This window comes from Triticum urartu, chromosome 4, assembly GCF_003073215.2.
Source record: "Triticum urartu cultivar G1812 chromosome 4, Tu2.1, whole genome shotgun sequence".
NCBI lineage: Eukaryota > Viridiplantae > Streptophyta > Magnoliopsida > Poales > Poaceae > Triticum > Triticum urartu.
Window position 1 is genome coordinate 500,185,570 of NC_053025.1, and position 20,893 is coordinate 500,206,462.

The window sequence follows — 20,893 nt, forward strand, 5'->3', positions numbered from 1 at the left end:
ACATGGAAGAGTAACCCATGACTCTAACTCTTTGTGCATTTGCAGTCCAAAGAAAATTTTAAATATGCACAAATTTAGCGGGAGCTCTTACTTGTCACATACTTCTCAAAGCGACGATATATTTCATGCTTATTATCATTTGTCGAAGCTTTGATCTATATGTTGTCATCAATTACCAAAAAGGGGGAGATTGAAAGTGCAACTATCCCTAGGTGGTTTTGGTAATTCATAACAACATATAGCTCATTGAGCTAATGCTATTCCAAGATGACTATTTCAGGAAAGCTCAATGATTGGCATGGCATGGATGTGAAAGTGGAACCCTCAAAATGCAAAGGACAAAGGATTGGCTCAAGCTCAAAAGCTCAAGACTCTTCATTTTATATTTTAGTGATCCAAGATCACATTGAGTCTTTAGGAAAAGCCAATACTATGAAGGAGGGATGAGGTGTTGCTTAATGAGCCTCTTGCTTCATGTGCTTAGTGATATGCTCCAAAACCCTCAATTACTTTCCCATATCCACATATGACCTAAACCCTAAGCCAAACTCGGTCCTACTGATTCTTTCTATCCGGTGCCACCGAGTTTCACTTGTCATAAGCCACTGCCAAACCCTAGCAATTCGGTTCTACCGATAGGGATCTCGGTCTCACCGAGATGGGATTGCAAACTCTCTGTTTCCCTTTCGTAACTTTTCGGTCTCACCGAAAGAGCGAATCGGTCCCACCGAGATTGCAGTGTAAACTCTTTGTTTCCTTTTTGTAACTTTTCGGTCTCACCGAAAGAGCAAATCGGTCCCACCGAGTTTACCTGACCAACTCTCTGGTTAGCTTATTACCAAACTCGGTCTCATCGAGTTTGTGTAATCGGTCCCACCGAGATTACGTTATGCCCAAACCCTAACCATATTGGTCCTACTGAGTTGCATGTCAATCCCACCGAAAATCTCTAACGGTCACTAGGTTTACCTTTCGGTCCGACCGAGTTTGTTGATTCGGTCCCAACCGAGATTGGAAAACTGTGTGTAACGGTTGGATTTTGTGTGGAGGCTATATATACCCCTCCACCTCCTCTTCATTCGTGGAGAGAGCCATCAGAACACATACACAATTCCAACTCATATGTTCTGAGAGAGAACCACCTACTCATGTGTTGAGACCAAGATATTCCATTCCTACCATATGAATCTTGATCTCTAGCCTTCCCCAAGTTGCTTTCCACTCAAATCCTCTTCCACCAGATCCAAATCCTATGAGAGAGAGTTGAGTGTTGGGGAGACTATCATTTTTACCTACACACCATTTGTTACTTCTTGGAGAGTGGTGTCTCCTAGATTGGCTAGGTGTCACTTGGGAGCCTCCGACAAGGTTGTGGAGTTGAACCAAGGAGTTTGTAAGGGCAAGGAGATCGCCTACTTCATGAAGATCTACCGCTAGTGAGGCAAGTCCTTCGTGGGCGATGGCCATGGTGGGATAGACAAGGTTGCTTCTTCGTGGACCCTTCGTGGGTGGTTGCTTCTTCATGGACCCTTTGTGGGTGGAGCCCTCCATGGACTCGCGCAACCATTACCCTTCATGGGTGGAGCCCTCCGTGGACTCGCGCAACCGTTACCCTTCATGGGTTGAAGTCTCCATCAACGTGGATGTAGGATAGCACCACCTATCAGAACCACGGGAAAAACATCCGTGTCTCCAATTGCGTTTGAATTCTCCAAACCCTTCCCTTTACATTCTTGCAAGTTGCATGCTTTACTTTCCGTTGCCAATATACTCTTTGCATGCTTGCTTGAATTGTGTGATGATTGCTTGACCTGTCCTACAATAGCTAAAATCTGCCAAGAACTAAAATTGGGAAAAGGTTAAGTTTTTATTTGGTCGAGTAGTCTAATCCCCCCCCCCCCCTCTAGACATACTTTCGATCCTACAGCCGTCCGTGGCCCCGGCCAAAACCCTGCTCCCCGCCCCACCGCACTACTGTGGTTGCGCCGCCCCCGGGCCAATCCACAAAGACTCCCCATCATCCAGATCCGGCGGCGGCAGTACCTTAAACCCATGCAACTCTAAAAGATAGCTATCTAAGCGCTGCTTCCACGGCGAACTTGCGACCCCACACTCTTACGTTAGACACCAGCCAACCGGCAGCCTAGGAGATCCGCCGCCTCGAGGGGTGCTGCTTCCCACTGGGAATTGATTGGCCCAAAATAAAAATTCAGACAACTGACGCCTAAATAAAGTGATTTGAGATGAGGGTGTGACATATCTGGCGGCATGGTGAAGTAGGCAGGTCCAGCTGTTGAGTCGGTGAGGCCGGCGCGGTTGCGGTGGCGACCGGCGGCAGGGAAAGAGCGATGTCACGACGGTCGACGGCTACGCAGAAGCAGCGCCGGGACTCTGGACGGATCCGAAGTTGGAGCCGCTCCGGCGCCGTGAACAATGGCGGGGGTGAATCGGCTCCGGTACGATTCATGCGGCCGTCGTCGAGGCAGCACCAACAGCACGGAGTAAGAGGCACTCAACCCAGTGCACGATGGCAAATGGACAACGTCTCTGGCATTAGGGAGGAGGGCGGCTGTGAAATTAGTGCTGTGGGGGAGCCATGGAGGTGGGGTTGAGGTTTAGCGACTCGGGAGAAGGGAGGTCCCTGGGGAGAAGGTGATTTGGCGCCCACGAGGTATGAATGGGGGGGCGGGGGGGATTGGGAGGGGAGTGGAACCATGTCTTATGGACGCATTTGTCTGAAATGTGAGGGGGAGTTACAGTTCTACCCTTGCCTATAGGCTTCTCGGCTTGGGTCTGTGTACTGAGGATCGGGGATAGTAGAGTAACTTTGCTTCTCCCCAAATAGTGGTCGGGAGCGATTTCGGGCGAGGAGGGCGTGTTTTGAACTATAGTGGGTGCGAGCGATTTCGGGCGAGGAGAGTGTGTTTTGCCGACCATGGTTTATGAATTATTCGGCACATGTCATTTCGGCCGAGGAGAAGGCGCGCTTGGATGAAGTTATGAACCTACCCTCGATGTACAATGGGCCAATTGATGTGTGTCCCACATAGGACGGTAATTTCGCGTCTCCCATTTATTTGCTCACGCGAATTCCACCGAGCAGAGAGGATGTTTAACGGTTCGTTCAATTTTTGGGCGAACGAGCATCCACGTCTACCTTACCAAGTCGATTCGGATCAAATTTTGAAATATTAGCTTGCCCCTTCTTTTAGATGGAGAGATGATGCTCGGGAGTAATGTGTTTTTACATGCTCGTTGCTAGCGACTTACTATATGACAAATAGTTGACCCACTCAAAAACGCGAATCAAACCCAAAATGAAATATCCCGATTCAATGAAATAGCTCGTTCGGTAGGTCAAAATAGTGAACTAAATCCAAAATTGAACACCTCAATCGAGTAGCATGTTGTACAGTATTATAGTACTCCATGAACATGTTGAAAGTCAAATTAATGAATTTTTTTGATATACGCATATATCCGTTCATGTGTGGATTGCAGACAACATGTTCTCCAATTTAAATATTTGAATGCAAGTTTATATCGAAACATGGTTTATATCAGTCTTTGATGCATAAAACGCGACCTCCCCCTCTCCCGGACTCTTGTTCTCTCTCTCTCCCTCTCGCCGACAATCTCCAATTCCGTCGCATGCATCCGACACAAAAACCTTGTTGGTCCCTCTCCCTTTCTCTCCATCTCTCTCTCTCTTTGTGTGTGTGGGGGGTCTCTTTCTAGTTCGCATGCATATATACACCATCTATAGGTCTCTCTCGCACACTATGTATGATACTCTAGCTAGTCCAAGCTAGATATCTTTGGTGCACTCTCGTACGCACACAAATTCCTTGTCTCTTTGCCCGTAACTCTCTCACGCACCACTATGTTGTCTTGGAGCTCTTCCCCCCTCTCTCAAACTCTCCATCCACCTGGGTCACACATACACATGCATATCTCACTCGCACTCGATAGGCCCATCTAAAACTCTATCTCTCCCCCTCGTTCTCTCTCCATCTCACACGTGCACACACACAATCTCATGCCCAGCTAGCCAAGTATGATGGTCTCTCACTCAATTGTAGGCACACGCAGTCCCCCTATATGTGTATGACTAGCTAATCTTAGTCTCCATCACAAACATGTGCATGGTCTATCTCGATTTCTCTCGGGGCATCTTTCTATCGTGCACGCACTCCCTCGATCTCCCACCCATATAGTCCCCTCATGATCTCGACGGGATCTCTCTATCACAAACACACCCTCTCTTCCTCCCCATGCGTCCATGCCATCCATGTGTCCCTCTCGACCTTTGTTCCTTGTTGGCCAGACCTCTATTGGACATGTGCTACAGGGGTGTCTCTCTCCGTTGCAAACAATCACACACTAGCTATCTTCGTGTATCTCCTCGCCTCGCTTTTCCATCTCGGAGATGCATGCGTGATATGTTCGCATAAGAAACGAAAAAACACACACTCTCTCTAATTTATCGTTTATTGTCACTTTCTCTTTCACACACATAATCTTTTTGCACACTTACTCATTCTCCTTCACACGCACTTGATCTGTCTCGACTGAGGCACTCTCCTCGGTCCATAGCATATAGATTTATTGAAAAGTCAAACATCACATAGTTTGACCATGTACGTGGAGAAAAAGAATTACATCTAGTACGGCAAACATATACCATTAGATTCACCATGAGATGTACTTTTGTCTGATGTATCTTTCGTATTATAGATATAAATAAAATTTGCATAAACCTGATCAAAGTTTCCAAAGTTTGACTTCTGAAAAATTTACATGCACTGCATTATCGAGCGGATGGAATATCTCTTTCCCCTCTCAGCTATCTGACGCACCACTCAGCCTTATCAGGGCTCCTCAATCTCTCTCAAACTTTATTGGTCGGTTTGGTTCGTGGCCTAACCCTCATGCCTTGATAGCCGGTACTGCCTGGTGTGGACGTGAGATGTAAAATATCTCTGCCTGGCCAGGCTTGTGTGGTGCTGAAGCGTTTGGTTCATGCTTGGGCCAGGCAAAGCATCAACGTCCCATCAATAAATCCATGCATCAATTATTTAATGCTAATATCCATCCATCTTGCTGTTAGCCTCGTGGCCACACGACCAGGCACGGCCAGGCGTTCGGAATCGGTCGCCTGGGCCATGCTACTTGCAGTGTCTGGAGTTCAGCCAGGCTAATTAAATTGCAAGGGAACCCAGACCAGGCGGGCTTTCTTTTTCACAGGGTAGCAACCAAACAAGGTGCATGAAATCCAGCCACAACCCTAGGCCAGGCAAAAGATGCTCAGGACGCAAGCCAAACTGGCCTTATATCTCCCTGGTTCACACATACACATGTCTCGCTCGCGCTATACATATAGACCCATCCAACACTCTCCGCCCTTGTTCTCTCTCCATGTGACACGCACCCCCCTAAGTACCATAATCCCTTGCTATGGCATATCTCTCTCAAGGTAGTTTTGGTGATTGATGACAACATGTTTGCGGACTAATCTTGTGCTTTGAATAATTCACAGATTCTCCCCTGGCACGAGACGCTTTCTTCCCCTCGGAGTGTATTTCAAGACGGTGTAGATCTTTCGTTTCTTTCTCGGTGGACTAGTTGCGTAGAGGGCACCGTACTATCAAGAGGGGGTCCGCTGGGGTATTGCATGGGTGGAATCATCACGTACACATCAGCTTCTCACCCTCCGAGCATCTCCATTCCATTGAAGAGATCTCTCCTCTCTTCCTTGTCCTGTCTGGGTCCAAGCGGTAGTACCAGCAACCCAGCGGTAGTACCGCTGAGGAGCCAAGCGGCAGTACCGCTCCACAGCGGTGGTACCGCCCGTGGCTCCACAGCAGTAGTACCGCTGGGGTGCCTGGCACCTCCGCCTTGTCCTCGGCATCTTTGAGAGATTCTCTCTCTCGCGCGCGCACGCCCCAGCGGTAGTACCGCACTGCCAGCGGTAGTACCGCACTGCCAGCGGTAGTACGGCCGAAGGGTCACAAGCGGCAGTACCGCTCCATAGCGGTAGTACCGCCCATGACCCCGCTGCCGTAGTACCGCTGGGTAGTCTGGCTCCTACCGCCTCGATTCGAGAGGTCTTTTTCTCGTGTCGGGTTTTGCGGCACTAGTTGCGGTTGTAGAGGCGGTAGTACCGTTCCAGGAGCGGTAGTACCGCCCCTACCACCGCGGTAGTACCGCGTTTGGGCACTTTCCCTACTAGTCTCCTCAGCACGGCAGTACCGCTGGCTAGCGCGGCAGTACCGCTGTCCTGGCGGTAGTACCGCCCCCTCTCAGCAGTAGTACCGCCCTATGCGGGGCTGGTTGGTGGGGGGGCAACGGTTGGATTGTTGCCCCCACTATAAAAGGGAGTCCCCTTCTTCTCTTTGACTTACCTCTTCCTCCCCCAAGCTCCATTTATTGCTCAAGCTCCATTAAATGCTCCAAGCTCCATTTTCGCCCGATCTATCTCTCTAGCCAATCAAACTTGTTGATTCGCTCGGGAGTGGTTGAGAAGGCATCGATCTACACTTCCACCAAGGGATTTTCGATTCCCCCACTCATCCCTAGCGGATCTTGTTACTCTTGGGTGTTTGAGCACCCTAGACGGTTGAGGTCACCACGGAGCCATAGTCCATTGTGGTGAAGCTTCGTGGTCTTGTTGGGAGCCTCCGATTAAGTTGTGGAGATTGCCCCAACCTTGTTTGTAAAGGTTCGGTCGCCGCCTTCAAGGGCACCAATAGTGGAATCACGGCATCTCACATTGTGTGAGGGCGTGATGAGAATACGGTGGCCCTAGTGGCTTCTTGGGGAGCATTGTGCCTCCACACCGCTCTAACGGAGACGTACTTCCCCTCAAAAGGAAGGAACTTCGGTAACACATCCTCGTCTTCACCGGATCCACTCTTGGTTATCTCTTACCTTTACTTGTGCAAGCTCTTTAGTGTTTCTTCGCTTGCTTGCTTGTATGCTTGTTGTTATTGCATCATATAGGTTGCTCACCTAGTTGCACATCTAGACAACCTACTTTGATGCAAAGTTTAATTTGGTAAAGAAAAGTAAAAATTGGTAGTTGCCTATTCACCCCCCCTCTAGTCAACCATATCGATCCTTTCAATTGGTATTAGAGCGTCATCTCTTTATTAAGGACTTTACCATCCAAAGAGTATGGTTGATACCGTAGACGGTGTGGAGGAACACTCCAGTGTGAATCCGATCTCGTCTACGGGAGATGGGGGAACCTCGGTCTCTCATGAGGAGTTCAATGTGGCCTTGGAGACATTGAAAACCTCCATGACGACCGAAGTTGAAAGCATGTTTACTAAATTTCTTGAGGGGCTTAAACTATCCACCACACCGTTGAAAGTGGGTGACCCCGCCAACAAGGTGACGGATGCTATCCCCGACAAGGGGGAAGCTAGTAGTGAAAAGGCTCCTTCTTCTAGTGGTAAGAATGGCACCGACATCTTTGCCCATGTGGAACCACCACTTGTTTATGGTGGACCAGTTCCTTCCACTCATTTGAATCATGCCGGTCCTCCCCCTAAGATTGTGAAAATTGAGGATTTTTATTCTTGGGTTTACCGCTTTAAACGTCATTTAAATCATGTGAACACTAACCTTTGGAGAATCATTGAAGAAGGTTTCTATCCACATGATCCAAGCAACTTCACTCCTCAAGAAGCCGTGGACTATCAATTCAATGAGAATTCTCTCTTCATCATTCAACATGCAATTCCACCCGAAGACCTACATCATCTTCGTCCCTTCGCCTTGGCCAAAGATGCATGGCATTGTGTTGTCTCTCTCTACCGGGGAAGCGCAAGTATTCAACGCTCCAACTATGAAGTGGTACAAGATGAGGCCGATGAGTTTGCAATGAAAGAATATGAAGAACCTCGTGAGCTTTATCGGAGAGTAACCAAACTCGCGGTCTCACTACGAGATCACGGGAGCAAGGACACAGATGACAATTGGATCAAGCGCAAATTCCTCAAGGCAATGATGCCCTATCACAAGGCCATGTCCTCCGTCATTTGTCAAAGACTGGACTTCCACACTTTGACCTCAAGCGAAGTGTTGGATGAGTTCGTGGCCATGAACATTTTGGACAAGACCGCCGACAATGGGGTGCTTCGGTCTCAATGGGCAAAGAAGCCTAACCTTGCATTGAAGGCCAAGCTCACCGTTGAAGAAGAAGAAGAGGAAGAAGAGGAGAGAAACCCCGAAGATACGAAGTATGCATATCATGAACACATGGCACTTGCTTCAAGGCAATTTTGGAGCAAGAAAAACTTGAGGCCAAACTTTAGCAAAAACAACTCGAGTGGCACGAGGGGCAAGCAACGTGTAAGGACATGCTACAATTGCGGCAACGTGAGTCATTTTGTTGCGGAATGCCCGTATGAGAAGAGGGAAGACAATGGTGGCAAGCTCATCCGAAAGGACAAGGCCAAGTCGTTCCCCAACAAGAACAACTTCACCAAGAAGACTCCTCCCAAGGCATTGGTTGTACAAGAAGAGTACAATGAGGATGATGACGATGATGAAGATGATGAGTCGGTTGCCATGGCCTCCGTTGCCATTGCAACGACTTCACGGGTGTCTCTCTTCGACTCACCCAATGAGAGCATCACCGCCAAGTGCCTCATGGCTAAAGCCATCAACAAGGTAACCCCCAATATCAAAACTACCATCATTAATCATCCTTCTCCGATGGATAGCATTAATGAACTTGAGGGAGCTAATGTGGAGGCTAACGAGTTTGAGGCCTTTATGGGAAAACTCAAGGGAAAATCCAAGAAGCACTTTGTTGCTCTCTTGGAACAACTTGGTGAAGCCAATGACATGATCGAGGCTCACGAAGACACCATCTCTAAGATGGAAGGGCATAGTCATGACTATGCCGATGAGATATCAGATCTTTCCAATGCTCTTGAGGAAGAGCGTGGTCTTCGTTTGGCTCTTGAGGAGTCACACAACGTTGATCATGCTAAGTTAAAGAAAGATTATGATCATGTCCTCATTGTTTCTCGTGTGCTAAATTCCGAGAAGGCCAAACTCGGGGTTGATCTTGCTAGACTCAAAGAGGAGTTTGATATACTTGACAAGGCCCACAAGGCCTTGAAGGGTATTCACGCTAGTCTCAAGGAGTCTCATGATCAACTCCAAGTGAAGCTAACTAAGTAGAAAGCAACTTTTCCTCATATGGTTTTAATTGATAATGCAAATGCTACTAACCCGTGTTGTGAGCATATACATCTTGTTGAGGAAAATGCTAAGTTGAAGGAGCAACTTGAGAGAGGTCTTGCGACTTGCATACAAGGCAAGAAGAACCTCAACGATCTATTGATCAACCAAAAGGGAGTTGTGGCCAAGGAAGGGGTTGGGTACATGCCCGACTCCAAGAACAAGAAGAAGAATGACAAGACCAAACGACCTCCTCCTCTCATGCAAACCTTTGTGAGGGAGGGAGAGAGTGCCCCCGAGGAGGAGAAGAAGAACAATGTCAAGAAGGGCAATGTCACCTGTCGGTGTCAAAACCGGCGGATCTCGGGTAGGGGGTCCCGAACTGTGCGTCAAGGCCGGATGGTAACAGGAGACAAGGGACAAGATGTTTTTTACCCAGGTTCGGGCCCTCTCGATGGAGGTAATACCCTACTCCTGCTTGATTAATATTGATGATATGGGTAGTACAAGAGTAGATCTACCACGAGATCAAGGAGGCTAAACCCTAGAAGCTAGCCTATGGTATGATTGTTGTGTATGGAGTTGATTGCCTACGGACTACAACCCTCCGGTTTATATAGACACCGGATAGGGTTAGGGTTACATAAAGTCGGTTACAATGGTAGGAGATCTTGAATATCCGCATCGCCAAGCTTGCCTTCCACGCCAAGGAAAGTCCCATCCGGACACGGGACGAAGTCTTCAATCTTGTATCTTCATAGTCCAGGAGTCCGGCTGAAGGTATAGTCCGGCTACCCGAACACCCCCTAATCCAGGACTCCCTCATCACCCCTCTCAACAAAGCCGGCGATTTTAACCCTTTTTATGTGTTATGCCGTGCTGGTGATGGGCATGTTTATGCCAAATTTGTTGGCTCTCTTCATGAGTACATTGAATGGTCTATTTGGGTTCCTAAGACCCTTGTTACTAACATCAAAGGACCCATTACAAAATGGGTACCTAAAACCAAGCATTGATCTCTTGTAGGTGTTTGCTTCCGGGGGTGGATCATGGTTGCACGATAGCGGAGCTACAAATCATATGACCGGAAGCAAGGACTTGGTGGTGGACGTGCACAAAGTTCCATCTATGCCCACCAATGTCGAGTGGGGTGACGCCTCATCTTCTAAGGTATTGGGACTTGGCAAGGTGGTCATCTCTCATGATCTCATGATCGAGAAGGTCATGCTTGTTGAGTCCCTTGCATACAATTTACTTTCCGTTCATCAACTTGCAATCATGGGCTTTGCCACTTTCTTTGATATCGATACAGTGGCCCTCTTGTGGAGCAAGACTCTTAAAGTAGCTTTTGTTGGGCATGTCGAGAACGGTCTATATGTGATTAACTTTTCGGAGCAACCCACTAAGACCGCGACATGCCTAATGGCTAAAGTTGATGTGGGATGGCTTTGGCATTGCCGTTTAGCCCATGTCAATATGAGATCTTTGCAAAGTCTCCTCAAGGGGGACCATGTACGTGGACTAACGAATGTTAGTTTTGCTAAAGATCGTGCTTGTAGTGCCTGTATCGAAGGAAACCTACATGAGAAGGCTCACCCTCCCACGACTATCATTTATTCCAAGAGGCCCTTGGAGCTCCTTCACATGGATCTCTTTGGGCCCCCATCCTTTGATAGTCTTGGAGGTAGGAAGTATTGCTTGGTGATTGTGGATGACTACTCAAGGTACACGTGGGTGTATTTCTTCAAGAGGAAGAGCGAGACCCAACAAACCGTCATTGACTTTGCAAATGAAGCACAACGTCAACACAATGCAAAGATCTTGACAATAAGAAGTGACAACGGCACCGAGTTCAAGAACTACACCTTGGATGAATTTCTTAGTGATGAGGGAATCAAGCATCAATATTCTGCACCATACACCCCTCAACAAAATGGTGTTGCGGAGAGGAAGAACCGGACATTGATGGATGCGGCAAGGACCATGATGGCGGAGTTCAAGTCTCCGTACAACTTTTGGGCCAAAGCCATCAACACCGCGTGTCATGCATCCAATCGGCTCTACCTCCGCAAGGGCTTGAACAAGACTCCATACGAGATACTCACCGGTAACAAGCCCAACCTCAAGTACTTCCGGGTATTCGGGTGTAAGTGTTTCATTCTCAAGAAAGGTGTTCGGTTGTCTAAATTTGAGGCTAGAGCTTATGAGGGCATATTTGTTGGCTATGCTACAAACTCTCATGCTTACCGTGTCCTCAATAAATCCACGGGACTTATTGAGGAGACGTGTAACATGGAGTTTGATGAGAATAACGGCTCCCAAGTGGAGCAAAGTGGCACTTGTGATGTAGGTGATGAAATTCCTCCCCAAGCCATAAGAAGAATGGGTGTTGGCTTTATCCTACCCATTGAGGAACCCCTTGTGGCCAAAGGAGAAGGACAAAGATCCACTCAAGTGGAGCCATCACCAACCCAAGGCCCACACGCTTCCGAAGAACAACATGAAGGCTCTCATCCTCAAGAACATGACCAAGGGCAAGATCACGCTCAAGACGGTGTTGACACATCATGTGATGCCCAAGGTCAAGTTCTCTCCTCCGAGCAAGTTCAAGAACAAGAACAAGCCCAAGACGACGCTCAAGATGATCAAGTGACCACTCCTCGTCTCACCCCCGAGGAGGAATTAGAGCGTCGTGCCGCCAAGGTAGCTTCCAAGCTCTCCACTAAGGATCATCTCATGATGAATATGCTTGGAAGCTTAAGAAAGGGGGTAAGCACACGTAGACAATTAGCAAATTATTGTGAGCATCACGCGTTTGTCTCTTGTGTGGAACCCCACAAGGTCTATGAAGCACTAGAAGATCCGGATTGGCTCAATGCCATGCATGAAGAACTCAACAACTTCGAGCGCAACAAAGTGTGGAGATTGGTGCCAAGACCAACCGGGAATCACAATGTCATAGGAACCAAGTGGATATTTAAGAACAAGCAAGATGCCCATGGGATTAACATTCGCAACAAGGCTCGTTTGGTAGCACAAGGCTACTCCCAAGTCGAGGGTATCGACTACGGTGAAACCTTTGCTCCCGTTTCTCGTCTTGAATCCATTTGTATGTTGATTGCATATGCTTCTCATCATAACTTTAAGTTACAACAAATGGATGTGAAGAGTGCTTTTCTTAATGGTCCTATTAATGAATTGGTTTATGTCAAGCAACCCCCCGGGTTCGAGGATCCCTACTTTCCCGATCATGTGTATCAACTCGATAAGGCGCTCTATGGCCTTAAACAAGCCCCATGTGCGTGGTATGACCACCTTACCGAGTTGTTACAAGACCGTGGTTTTGAAGTTGGGCTAATCAACCCCACTCTTTTTACTAAGAAGGTCAAAGGGGAGTTATTTGTGTGCCAATTATATGTTGATGATATTATCTTCGGTTCTCCTAACAGAGCTTTCAATGAAGAATTTGCCGCTCTCATGACCTCAAAGTTCGAGATGTCCTCCATGGGAGAGTTGAAGTTCTTTCTAGGGTTTGAAGTGAAGCAAAGAAGAGAAGGAACCTTCATCAATCAATCCAAATACACTCAAGACATGCTCAAGAGATTCAAGCTAAGTGACGTCAAGACGGCTTCCACTCCAATGCCCACCAAGTGCCAACTTGACTTAGATCCCAATGGTAAAGGGGTGGATCAAAAGGTATATAGTTCCATGATTGGATCCTTGCTTTACCTTTATGCATCTAGATCGGACATCATGTTGAGTGTGGGAATTTGTGCACGGTTTCAAGCCGCACCTAAGGAAAGTCACTATGTGGCGGTCAAACGAATCTTTTGATATTTGGCTCATACCCCAAACTTTGGCTTATGGTACCCAAGAGGATCAAACTTCAAGATTGTAGGGTACTCGGATTCCGATTGGGCGGGAGACAAAGTGGATAGGAAGTCCACTTCCGGAGGGTGCCAATTCCTTGGTTGCTCTTTGGTAAGTTCGTCTTCCAAAAAGCAAAGTTGTGTGTCTCTCTCGTCCACTGAGGCGGAGTATGTTGCTGCCGGTAGTTGTTGTGCACAACTCCTATGGATGAGGCAAACTTTGAAGGATTATGGTGTCACTTGAGACAAAGTGCCTCTTTGGTGTGACAATGAAAGTTCCATCAAGATCTCTCTCAACCCGGTGCAACACTTCAAGACGAAGCATATTGAGATTCGGTATCACTTCATCCGGGATCACATTAGGCGAGGTGAGATCGAGCTCAACTATGTCAACACTCATGACAACCTTGCAGATATTTTCACGAAGCCCTTGGATGAAGCAAGATTTCGCGACTTAAGGCATGAGCTAAATATCATTGATTCGAGCAATGTGGCATGAACCCTTGCACACCCCACCACGCTCATTTTGTTGTCTAGTTTAGGTGTAGGCATGGACATAGGGGGAGTGTTGTTCTCTCAATGAACTCTCCCTCCCCCCATTATGCATAAATTGATCAAGTCTTTCACTTTAGCCATTGTTGATGGTACTTGTGCTTCAAAGACGAGGTTTGGTCATGGGCCCAAGGTTAAAATCTTCGCGGCACCATACCTTTTGACTCAAACATAGGTGGCCTCGGCCACCGCCCTCTTTTGAAGAGGTGTGTCTTGGTCTTTTGCTGGTGTGCTCTTTCTCTTGCCGTTTTTGTCGTTCCGTCGAGCAAAGCCGTGTTTGTTTAGTTGCCGTGGCGTGCTGGGCGGTACTACCGCTGGTGGTGCGCGGTACTACCGCTCGTAAGCGGTACTACCGCCCCCCAACACGGTACTACCGCTGAGGGACGGGACCAGGGGGTTAAGTCGGGGCAGGGGGAGGTTTCTTCTCCCCCATACCCATTCACTTCGCCTCCTCTTTTCTCTTCCTCTCTCCAGCCTCCACTCGCCGCGCGAGGGCTCCGGCGGATCTCCGTCTCTGGGGCGTCCCTCTCCATTTCCTTTGGTGGAGTCGATCCCCACCTCGTTCTCTTGCCATGGATGCCGGTATTGCCCCCGTTCCTTCTTTCGTTTTGTCTCATTTTTAGTTCTTGTTTCTTACGGGCAATGGTGGTTGCATCTCTAGATTTTTGGCCAAATCTAGGCTTGGGTTGGTTGGAGAAGGCAACTAGACTATCTTGATTAGAGTTTGGTAGGAATATTTTTGAATTTGGTAGGCCGGTAGTGCCGGATCTGACCACGGTAGTAGGAAACCGCTGTTTCACCGCCTCGTGCTGTAGGAAACTGCTGTTTCTCCGCCTCGAGCAGTACTACCGCTCTCATTGGAGCGGTACTACCGCTTGACCTCGAGCGGTACTACCGCTCTCTTTGAGGCGGTACTACCGCTTGGGGCGGTACTACCGCGGGCATGTCACGGTACTACCGCTGCATGCTAATTTCCATCATTTTCCTGCCGTACCTTGATCATTTTTGTTGAGTTTGTTGGCTTATGCTCGTTCTTTCTGGTTGTTTTGCGTGTTCTTGTGTTTGGCTCCAGGTGATGACCATTCCGAGCAGCAAGGTCGCCGTATCAACCCCGGGCGTGCTACATCAAAACGCTACCGCACCTCAGAGCAAGCCGGTGGTTCCTCGAGCACCCAACCGCCTCCAGCAAGTGCATTTGCAAGTGTTCCTCCACCTCCTCAGCAATCAAAGCGATCCGCCAACAAGCCCAAGGGGAAGACTGTGACTGAGATGACCAACAGGGAGTTTTGGGAGAAGCGTCGCCGCAACCCCTATGCGGTGGACCAAGAACCCACTTTGGTCAACCGCCCGTTCTGGAACCGTTCTCAGTTTGCCATCTACTTTGATGTGATCAAGGCCAAGAAGAATCTTTTTGTTGATGTTCGCTCCATTGACACTAATGCTATGGAGAAGGACCCGGAGTACTTTGGCGAAGCCCTTTAGATGTGCACTCAGCTGAACATTCTCAGGATCATGCAATTCAACAAGGATTTCGATGCGGATTTAGTGGCTCAATTGTATGCCACCATCCATCTTGGGACGGATGTCGACAGGACTCTGACATGGATGACCAATGGCAAGCTGCTTTCTGTCAAGTGGAAGGCTTTCATGGAGTTACTTGATGTGGTGGATCACGGGCTTGAGACTGCTGTCGGTTTCCGCCCTCACCGCAATGCTACGTCCACCCACAAGCAAGCCCTTTGGCCCTACTGCACTGTGAAAGTTCACCCAGTAACTGAGAAGAAGACCTATGAGCTGTCTCCGTATCTGGACATTCTTCATCGCATCTTCCGTGAGACTCTCTTCCCTCGGATCGGGAATCTGGATATGGTCCACTCTTACCTCGTGGACATGCTCCTTTTCTGTCAGCATGAGAAGGAAGCAAGCACTGGAGAGAGCGTGGATATTTCTCATATCATGTGGTCTGAACTTCTCTCTGCCGTGTCTGAGCGCAAGTGCCCTATATATGGTCCATTCATCATGAGGCTCATTGAGAGGGCCTGGGCACAGACTTATCCCAGAGTGTTGCTAGAAACTGGAGACTTGGTTTCTCATGAGATCAAGCGTCTGAGGAAGAAGGACAATTGGACAGCGCCTCACACAGGGGGTCCATCTGCTACTGCTCCCACAGGGGGTCCGTCTGCTGCTGCTGCCATGGGGGGTCCGTCTGCTGCTGCTGCTGCTGCCATGGGGACCGAGGGTGGGGCTGCTACTGATGATCATGAGGAGGACTTTGGCCCCTCTAGTACAGAATCGTCGTGGGCACAGAAGCTTAAGCGCAAGATGAAGAAGCTTTTCTGCATGGAGTCTCATGGTCAGTACATGACTCATGTGGCGGAGAAGCATGCCAAGACGCGCCACAAGGAGCTCATGCGTCAGATGGGAGCAACAGTTGCCAGTGGGTCTGAGGGTCATATCACTGAAGAGGAGGACTGGATTCATCAGAATTGCCATTGGACCGACTCTGATGCCGAGCAGTTTTCGACCCACGATGAAGATGCAGAGATGTGATGTTCGAGATCTTCATCTTCCCATCACCTGGAGTCGTAGCGTCACTCTTTGCCCTTTTGGTGTCTCGCTGCCAAAGGGGGAGAGAGTGTAGGGATTTGTGTTATTGCCGTGCTTTGAGTCGTTGAATCGTCTTGTGGTTTCTTGTGTGTTCTCTCGGTGTTTTTATTTGGTTTGGCTTGGTGTGAGACCTAAGTTCTAGCCATATGGTGTGAGACATATGCTCCCTATCGCTACCTTATTACTTATGTCTATTCAGAGTACTGTAGTTTATTATGAGATGCGTGTTTTGCCTGTTTATTCTCTTCTCTCATATATCTTGTGCTTAGTATTGTTGGACTATAAAATATAGGGGGAGTGTTGATCCGAATGTGTGTGTCGTGCCATATCTAGGTGCACACATTCTGGGGGAGCCCGTATATATTTTGTAGTTCTTTGTTTTCTCCGTTTTATTTCTTTTCCTTGCGCAAATCCCTAGTTGTCATCAGTCCACCAAAAAGGGGGAGATTGTTACGCCATATCTCTCTCAAGGTAGTTTTGGTGATTGATGACAACATGTTTGCGTACTAATCTTGTGCTTTGAATAATTCACAGATTCTCCCCTGGCACGAGACGCTTTCTTCCCCTCGAAGTGTATTTCAAGACGGTGTAGCTCTTCCGTTTCTTTCTCGGTGGACTAGTTGCGTAGAGGGCACTGTACTATCAAGAGGGGGTCCGCTGGGGTATTGCATGGATGGAATCATCATGTACACATCAGCTTCTCACCCTCCGAGCATATCCATTCCATTGAAGAGATCTCTCCTCTCTTCCTTGTCCTGTCTGGGTCCAAGCGTTAGTACCACGCAACCCAGCGGTAGCACCGCTGAGGAGCCAAGCGGCAGTACCGCTCCACAGCGGTCGTACCACCCGTGGCTCCACAGCAGTAGTACCGCTGGGGTGCCTGGCACCTCCGCCTTGTTCTCAGCATCTTTGAGAGATTCTCTCTCTCGCGCGTGCGCCCCAGCGATAGTACCGCACTGCCAGCGGTAGTACGGCTGAAGGGTCACAAGCGGCAGTACCACTCCACAGCGGTAGTACCGCCCATGACCCCGCTGCCATAGTACCGCTGGGCAGTCTGGCTCCTACCGCCTCGATTCGAGAGGTCTTTTTCTCGTGTCGGGTTTTGCGGCACTAGTTGCGGTTGTAGAGGCAGTAGTACCGTTCCAGGAGCGGTAGTACCGCCCCTACCACCGCGGTAGTACCGCGTTTGGGCACTTTCCCTACTAGTCTCCTCAGCGCGGCAGTACCGCTGGCTGGCGCGGCAGTACCGCTGTCCTGGCGGTAGTACCGCCCCCTCTCAGCGGTAGTACCGCCCTGTGCGGGGCTGGTTGGTGGGGGCAACGGTTGGATTGTTTCCCCCACTATAAAAGGGAGTCCCCTTCTTCTCTTTGACTTACCTCTTCCTCCCCCAAGCTCCATTTATTGCTCAAGCTCCATTAAATGCTCCAAGCTCCATTTTCGCCCGATCTATCTCTCTAGCCAATCAAACTTGTTGATTCGCTCGGGAGTGGTTGAGAAGGCATCTATCTACACTTCCACCAAAGGATTTTCGATTCCCCCACTCATCCCTAGCGGATCTTGTTACTCTTGGGTGTTTGAGCACCCTAGACGGTTGAGGTCACCACGGAGCCATAGTCCATTGTGGTGAAGCTTCGTGGTCTTTTTGGGAGCCTCTGATTAAGTTGTGGAGATTGCCCCAACCTTGTTTGTAAAGGTTTGGTCGCCGCCTTCAAGGGCACCAATAGTGGAATCACGGCATCTCACATTGTGTGAGGGCGTGAGGAGAATACGGTGGCCCTAGTGGCTTCTTGGGGAGCATTGTGCCTCCACACCGCTCTAACGGAGACGTACTTCCCCTCAAAAGGAAGGAACTTCGGTAACACATCCTCGTCTTCACCAGATCCACTCTTGGTTATCTCTTACCTTTACTTGTGCAAGCTCTTTAGTGTTTCTTCCCTTGATTGCTTGTATGCTTGTTGTTATTGCATCATATAGGTTGCTCACCTAGTTGCACATCTAGACAACCTACTTTGATGCAAAGTTTAATTTGGTAAAGAAAAGTAAAAATTGGTAGTTGCCTATTCCCCCCCCCCCCCCTCTAGTCAACCATATCGATCCTTTCATCCCTCACTCCATCATAGGCGCAAGCACTCCCCCTCCTAAGTATGATTATCTCTTACTAGCCATCAGGAACACATGTACTGTCTCCTTCCATCCATACGTCTATCTCGATATCTCTCGGGGCATCTTTTATTGCACACACACCTTGTCACTCGATCTCCCACCCATGTAGTCCCATCACGATCTCCAGGGGATCTCTCTATGACAAACATACACTCTCTCCTCCCCATGTCTGCATTTTCTCCGTACGTCTCTCTCGACCTCTCTCCCTTGTTTGTTAGACCCCTCTTGGCCACGTGCTAGGGGTCTTGCTCTCTCGGTTCCAAATAACCACACACTATCTCCTCACCTTGCCTTCGTTGTCGAAGATGCATGTGTGATATGTTTGCATAAGACACGCATGCCTTTTCTCTACTTTTATTGTGTGTTGTCCATGTCTCTTTCACACACGCACACACACTTTTTTCACTCTCTCTCTCTCTAGTTAGGGACTCTGTCACATCCATAAGCATATGGATGTTTTGAAAAGTCAAACCTCAGAAAAGTTTGACCAGGTATATGTGGAGAGAAACATTTACATCTGGAACGATCATTAGATTCATCACAACATGTACTTACTTCATACTATCATTTATCTTTGGTATTGTAGATATAACTAATTTCTTTATAAACTTGGTCAAAGTTTCAAAAGTTTGACTTAAAAAAATGTTGGAACTACATTATCAAACGGAGGGAGTAGCTCTTTCTCTCTCTCTCTCTCTGCTATCTCTCACGGGCCCCCCTCTCACTCGAACTCTCTATACCGACGGATTATACGCTCACTGTGTCAGCATATAGCACCGTATATTGCTTAGTTGACCTGTCAACCAATCCACATGCTGCCTTGTCAGCTCGTGTTCTATATCTTCGTGTGCTGGCCCATGTGGCAGTGGGTGAAAATAAGTAAACTAGAGGCCCATCTGACACACGGTGTGAAGTAAACAAAGTTGAATCCACTCGGGGTAGCAGCCCGCACGCTAGTAAATTGACGGCGCATTGAGGACAAACTTCTTGCGCGTGAAGGACGCACTCGTGCACAATTCACCACTGCGCGGCGGCATGCACAGAAGGACGCACTCACGCACACCCAGCACACAACACACACCAGCACACGTGTACACCAGCGTCGCCGCCGGTTGAGATGGACGGCGAGGCAGCCAACAAGCGGAGGCGGCTCGAGCCAAAACCGCATCCGGCGAGCCTGGACTTCATCAGCAGCCTCCCCGATGACATGCTGCTCGTCACCATCGGCCTCCTCCCCACAAAATCTGTCGTGCGGACCGCCCTGGTCTCCCGCTGGCGCCCCCTCTGGCGCTGCGTCCCCCTCAACCTCACCGTTGACAGCTGCCTCTGCGACGGGGATAGCAAACACATGGCCGCAGTCTCCAAGATACTTTCATCGCACCCTGGGCCAGCCAGACGCCTTGACATCCGCATGTTCAGTACCAACTACAAGGTCCAACCCAAGTTCGACGAGTGGTTCTTATCCCGCGCCCTAGATCAGCTCGAGGAGCTCAGCTTTGAAGCTGGACGATGTCGCTCTCTGCCGCCGTCCGTGCTCCGCCTCACGCCAACGCTGCGCTGCGCTAGCTTCAGCTCCTGCTATCTTCCCTAGATTAATGCTGCGCCCGCCCTTCTTCTCCCTCAACTCAAGCAGCTCGACCTCTTCGACGTTGTCATCTCAAAGAAGGCTATGGAGCACCTGCTCCACAGCTGTACTGCGCTCGAGTACCTTCATCTTGAGCAGATCCACGGGTTCATTAGCCTCCACATCGCCTCGACGAATCTCCGATGGATTTATGTGTCTTGCTGGCCCCGCAACAAGACATCAATTGGGAAGATATCACTCCAGCTGTTCCATGTTATGGTCATTGAGAATGTGCCTTTCCTTGAGAGATTGCTTGTATAGGATTTAGAAGGTCCAGCAAAAATCAGGGTCATTGACGCGCCGAAATTGACAGCGTTGGTGTACTCGTCTGCCAAATTCTCCGAACTCTTTATTGGATCTGTAATCGTTCAGGTACAACACTCATCTTCTTCTTCATCTTCTTGAAATTCACATTTTTAAATTTCTTCTTTATGTATTTACGACTGTCTTCCAGAAAATGATTCCCACAAGCTTGACCCAGTCCATGCGCACAGTGAAGATCTTAGCACTAAAATCTATCGGCCCCAATCTGGATCAAGTTGTTGGACTCCTTACATGTTTTCCATGCACAGAGAAGCTACTCATCGAGGTGAAACTTCTTTCCTATAAGTAAACGGTAATCACAACGTAGCTCATTTTTTTTGTAATTTTCCCAAATTACGATGACAAGTGTAGTGTTCAAAACTGCATCTACGCACTGCACCGAAAGAAATGTTTTTAGTATTTTTTTCTCACGTGATCACCTGCATCATTTTTGTACTACTATATTAGCCTAGGCTAGTCATAGTGGAAAGTAACTTAGACTACTCCAGTAACTCTATGGTTACCCTAAGAGCAAGTACTACCTCCGTCCTGGTTTACTCTTCCAATTTTGTAGTAT